Source organism: Oncorhynchus keta, chromosome 19 (genome assembly GCF_023373465.1).
Source record: "Oncorhynchus keta strain PuntledgeMale-10-30-2019 chromosome 19, Oket_V2, whole genome shotgun sequence".
Lineage (NCBI taxonomy): Eukaryota > Metazoa > Chordata > Actinopteri > Salmoniformes > Salmonidae > Oncorhynchus > Oncorhynchus keta.
In genome coordinates this window covers 47,156,203-47,162,202 of record NC_068439.1, presented here as the reverse complement: position 1 = coordinate 47,162,202, position 6,000 = coordinate 47,156,203, and positions in this window count along the sequence as shown.

Below are 6,000 nucleotides of genomic sequence, written 5' to 3'. Positions count from 1 at the left end.
CAGATTTTAGAGAGGGTCCAGATAGTTTAGCCCAGCTGATTTGTATGGGTCCAGGTTTTGCAGCTCTTTCAGAACATCAGATATCTGGATTTGGGTGAAGGAGAAGCTGGGGAGGCTCGGGCAAGTAGCTGCGGGGGGTGCGGAGCTGTTGGCTGAGGTTGGGGTAGCCAGCAGGAAAGCATGGCCAGCCAGTGAGAAATTATTCTAAACATTTTCGATTATCATGGATTTATCAGTGGTGTTTGTGTTACCTTGCCTCAGCGCAGTGGGCAGCTGGGAAGAAGTGCTCTTGTTCTCCATGGACTTTACAGTGTCCCAAAACTTTTTGGAGTTAGAGCTACAGGATGCAAATTTCTGTTTGAAAAAGCTAGCCTTTGCTTTCCTGACTCACAGCGTGTATTGGTTCCTGACTTCCCTGAACAGTTGCATATCGCGGCGACTTTTCGATTTCTATTGCAGTCCGCCACAGCATATTTTTATACTGGTCGAGGGCAGTCAGGTCTGGAGTGAACCAAGGGCAATATATGTTCTTAGTTCTACATTTTTTGAAAGGGGCATGCCTATTTAAGATGGTGAGGAAATTACTTTTAAAGAACGACCAGGCTTCCTCAACTGACGGGATGAGGTCAATATACTTCCAGGATACCCAAGATACATATTGTTTTTATTTCCAGGTCGATTTGAAATTCCTGCTTGCTGAAGTGTTTTAGGGAGCGTTTGACAGTGATGAGGCGTAGTTGTTTGACCGTGGACCACGGATGCAGGCAATGATGCAGTAATCGCTGAGATCCTGATTGAAAACAGCAGAGGTGTATTTGGAGGGCAAGTTGGTCAGGATAATATCCATGAGGATGGTGGTTGGTGGTTTCCTTGGTAATTTGTGTGAGATTGAGGGCTTAGATTGTAGGACTGCTGGGGTGTTAAGCATATCCCAGTTTAGGTCGCCTAACAGAACGACCTCTGAAGATAAATGGGGGCCAATCAATTCACATATGGTGTCCAGAGCACAGCTGGGAGCTGAGGGGGGTCTATAACAGGTGGCAACAGTGAGAGACTTCTTTCTGGAGAGATTCATGTTTAAAATTAGAAGCTCGAACTGTTTGGGCATAGACCTGGAAAGTATGACAGAACTTTGCAAGCTATCTCTGCAGTAGATTGCAACTCCTCCCCCTTTGGCAGTTCTATCTTGACGGAACATGTTGTAGTTGGGTATGGAAATCTCAGAATTTTTGGTGGCTTTCCTAAGCAAGGATTCAGACACGACAAGGACATCAGGGTTGGCGGAGTGTGCTAAAGCAGTGAGTAAATCAAACTTAGGGAGGGCTCTTCTGATGTTAACATGCATGAAACTAAGGCTTTTTTGATTACAGAAGTCAACAAATGAGAGTGCCTGGGGACTTGCAGGGCCCGCGTTAAGCTTCACATCACCCAAGGAACAGAGGAGGAGTAGGATGAGGATACAGCTAAAGGCTAGCAAAACTGGTCGTCTTGTGCGTTGTTGACAGAGAATAAAAGGAGCATATATCTGGGCGTGGTAGAATAGATTCAGGACATAATGTGCAGACAGTGGTATGGTGGGGTGCGGGTACAGTGGAGGTAAGCCCAGGCACTGAGTGATGATAAGAGAGGTTGAATCTCTGGACACACTGGTTATACTGGGTGAGGTCACCGCATGTGTGGGAGGTGGGACAAAGGAGGTATCTGTGGCATGTACTGTGGAACTCGGGGCTCCCTAGTAAACTAAAACAATGATAACTATCCTAAACAACAGAAGCGTCTCCTCCGACGTCCAGCAAAGGCCTGTTGAGGGCACAGCGGATGGAATTACGTCTGCGGACCAGTAGTGGTGGTACGGCGGGGCGCCGTGTCGACGAAGGGACCGGGCCAGATGGCGAAATAAGTATTGTAGTTGTAGTAATTTAGTTTGCTAGCCGGGAGTTGTGCCTGGCTCAGGGCTAGCTTCGGGGCTGGGTCACTCGGTGGCAGCTAGCTGTGATAATCAGGAGAATTGGTCCAGGGTTTTACGGCAGGAATCCGGCGTTGTAGTGGAGAAAAACAGTCCGAGGCTGGCAGGTATTATCCAGGCTAAAAAACGTCTGGTGCCTGTGCAGAGGGTAAAGGCTGCTAGCAGTGGCTAACAATGACTAAATAGCTCGTAGCTAATTATCTGGCTTGCTTCTGATGGCTAGCTTCTGATGAAAGTTTTGGCTATAATGTCAACAACAAAAGAATTGCGGATCCATGTCACATTGAGTGAGGCAGGTTACCGGAATGTATATTTAATTTAAAAATTGAAAATATATTGAAAAATAAATTGAAATATATACAAAAAAGACTAAGAATACAAAGAGTAAACGAGAAGACAACAAACCACGTCTGCACTGCTACGCCATCTTGGAAAAATGCTAATTCCTGATCAAAACTCATAAAAGATCCTGACCTGTTCTTATTTAAGATATATGGTGGTAGTTATCTTTATGTGCCAGTACATTGTGAGGTTCAATGGAATTTACTACGGTGTTATCAGTCATTCCCTGGCACCCAAGACATTCACTACTGCTTAATGGAGGTACGGAATGGGGTGACATTCTTACTTTTCTTTTCTCCTTATCAGAAAAATATGTTTTTTTCCCAGTGTAAGAACCTGGGTATGTTTTGGGAGATCCTAATTCTGATCCAGGCCCGATGCCAAAATTCACCCAACACCCTCAGAAGGAGGAATTAATTCGTAAATAAAACAGTAATCAAAGAGTGATTGGGTGTTACCTGTTGTCCTGAATACTTTCTCAAGATTGAAAGCAGACTGTAAGGACTAGATGAAAAATCATTCATTTGGGTTTACATTTTGGATTTGAAATGAAAGATTAGGCCACTTTAATCGAAAATTACTTCAAAGCATTACTTTATAAACGTACATTCTCAATATTTCTATATTTGAATGAGCTGACTTGGTGTGGCTGTTCAGATGTTGATCTCTCATGCACTCTCATGCATATTGTAAAACATAAAAGGACTGCAGTTCATAACATGGACTTGAACAGTAATTGTGCTAAAAAGTTGTCAGCAAAAAAAAAAAAGGCTGAACGTCCGTACTTCATAAACATTTGGTTGAGATCCTCATTCGGTCCATTATGAGGGCATGACAACTCAATGGAACCTCCGTAGTATTCGCAATATACACCATAATAACAGTGGCTATAGCTACGTATATCAGGGCTTGGTCAGAGTGAACTGATTCCAGATCTGTTTGTTTCCACCCTAATTGTTAAGGTTAGGGTTGGGTCTGGGTAAACTCAACTAATATGAGTTCTGCTGTCCCCAGTCTTTAGGAGTTTAGACTGTGCAGTGGAGGAGTGGAGACAGTTCCACTGTGACCTGAATGACCTAAGTCAGTGGATGACCGACACGGAACAGGTCCTCACTAAGGGAAAAGGACCTGGTGGACGACTGCACACAGACACAGCCAGGACACACCAGGAGGTCAGTGTGTGTGTGTGTGTGTGTGTTTGTGTGTGTCTGTGTGTGTGTGTGTGTGTGTGTGTGTGTGTGTGTGTGTGTGTGTGTGTGTGTGTGTGTGTGTGTGTGTGTGTGTGTGTGTGTGTGTGTGTGTGTGTGTGTGTGTGTGTGTGTGTGTGTGTTAATGTTAGAACGTGTGTGTGTGTGTGTGTTTACGTGCGCACGTCCACAAGTGTGTATGCTGCTAACTTACCCACTTTAATGATGACCCTGACACTATGCAAAATGTTGGATCAACTGTACAAACCTGCATCAGCACAACATGTTTTATTTATAATAAACACAAGTATTTCTATCATCTGTATACGATAAAACAAATCAGACCAATGTGTTTACATTAGCGACTGATGCGGATGGGTGTTTTTGATGTGAGAAAATGTATGCTTTTTAATGTGAAAAATATGCCTTCTCTCCTTAATTATTTAGCACTTTTCATGCTCTGTCGTTCATTATATTCCTGCAGAGAGAACGAGAGAGAAACAGAGTTAGTTTGCAAATGTGTATTGTTTGCAATACTAAAGAGTACCAGGCTTTCCCCTGAGGGGAAGTGCCGTTTGAAAGCCAGGCATTGACACCCACAGAATTAAATAGAACAATACTATTAGTATTATATAGTATCTTTATGTTTACACCACTCACATCATCATAAGTATTATTTGGATGTGGAGGAGCCAGCACTAGTTACCATAGAGTGCAATCTATTCAATACCTATATTTGCAATCCATTACTCATAGTAGCTCATTTCCAATTGATTTATTTTACCTTTATTTGACTAGGCAAGTCAGTTAAGAACAAATTCTTATCCAATACCTATAGTTGCAATCCATTATTCAGAGCAGCTAATTTCAAATGTATTTATTTTACCTTTATTTAACTAGGCAAGTCAGTTAAAGAACAAATTCTTATTTACAGTGACGGCCTAGGAACAGTGGGTTAACTGCCTTTTTCAGACTTTGACCTTGTCAGCTCGAGTATTGGTTCCAACGCTCTAAGCCCTAGGCTACCTGCCACCCCAAATTGACTCATTCTGTTGATTAATACAACTTTGGTTTCTTGTTTTATATTGATCTGTAAGCCCCTCTGTCTCTTTGGAGCTGGAGGAGGGCCTAGCCAGTCACCAGCCTGTCCTGGCCTCTTTGACCCAGGCACGTGAGAGGATCATCGTGCAGCTGTCAGCCCCCGACGGGCCCCTGCTGGAGAGCAAGCTGGAGGCCCTGGGGCAGCGCTGTAGGGCCGTGCACAGAAAGGTCCTGGACAGACAGCACAGGTAACCATGGAGATGAACACCATGGAAACATCGTCACCATAGAAATAGGACAGCTTGTTTGGAGTGATAAGATTGGCATTTTGGGCCCCAAAAATAGTTTACATTGGAAAAAATAAAGTTCAGAAGTTGGATTATGTTGATATGAGCAGGCTAATCTCATGCAGATATGCATCGAAATGTATGAATATTTGCTGCATCAATGCACTAAGCGGTAATGATATCAGCATGACAGATCAGCATACAAATGTAAGATAAATGTTAGGATTTGGCCTACACACGGCAGCTGTAGGGAAATTGAGATCTTAATGTGTGTGTGTGTGTGTGTGTGTGTGTGTGTGTGTGTGTGTGTGTGTGTGTGTGTGTGTGTGTGTGTGTGTGTGTGTGTGTGTGTGTGTGTGTGTGTGTGTGTGTGTGTGTGTGTGTGTAGGCTGACTGGAAGTGACCCTGCCCTATTAGAGCTGGAGAGGCGTAGTGGAGACCTTTCTCTGTGGCTGGAGCAGGCTGAATGTGCTGTGAGCTCTCTGCCTGTCACTGCCACCAACAGCAACCTCAAAGAACTTAAGGTAAGGCTTAGAGTCTGACTTACCTCTTCATTTACCCATAATTCTCCCCTCATCCATCCTTCACATCTTTCAACCCTCTTCACCCCTTTGTCAACTATCTCACTAGACTCTGGCTGAGGAGATGGACGCCCAGAATGGCACCCAGATTCTGGCCAATAAGAGAGTGAGTCATGAGGAGAGAGACTAGCACTTGAGCAAACTCAGGACCATCAATGTCAACTGGAACAAGGTGAGAATAACGTATTGAACCTATGTTTCCTAATGAACGTTACATACCTCAGGAGCCTAAACTTAAACTAGAAAAAAGGAACGGTAACACTAAGAGTAACAATGGAGATGAACTATCTCCCTTCTTCATCTCTCCATTCCTTGTCCTCTCTCTCCCCCTCTCACTCTCCCCCCTCTCTCTTTCTGTCCCTCTCTCACTCTCCTCTCCCCATGTCCTGCAGGTGACTCATGAGTTGTTAGATAAAGTAGGGGAGGTGGAGGGGAACCTCCAGAGTCATGGTCAGTTCCAGGACAAGATTAACAGAATGACCGACTGCATCCAGGTCACACATCAGACCCTCAGTGGGAGAGAGGTCAGCCCTACAGAGAGCCAGGTAATGCGTGCGTGCGTGCGTGCGTGCGCGCACGCACACACACACACACAC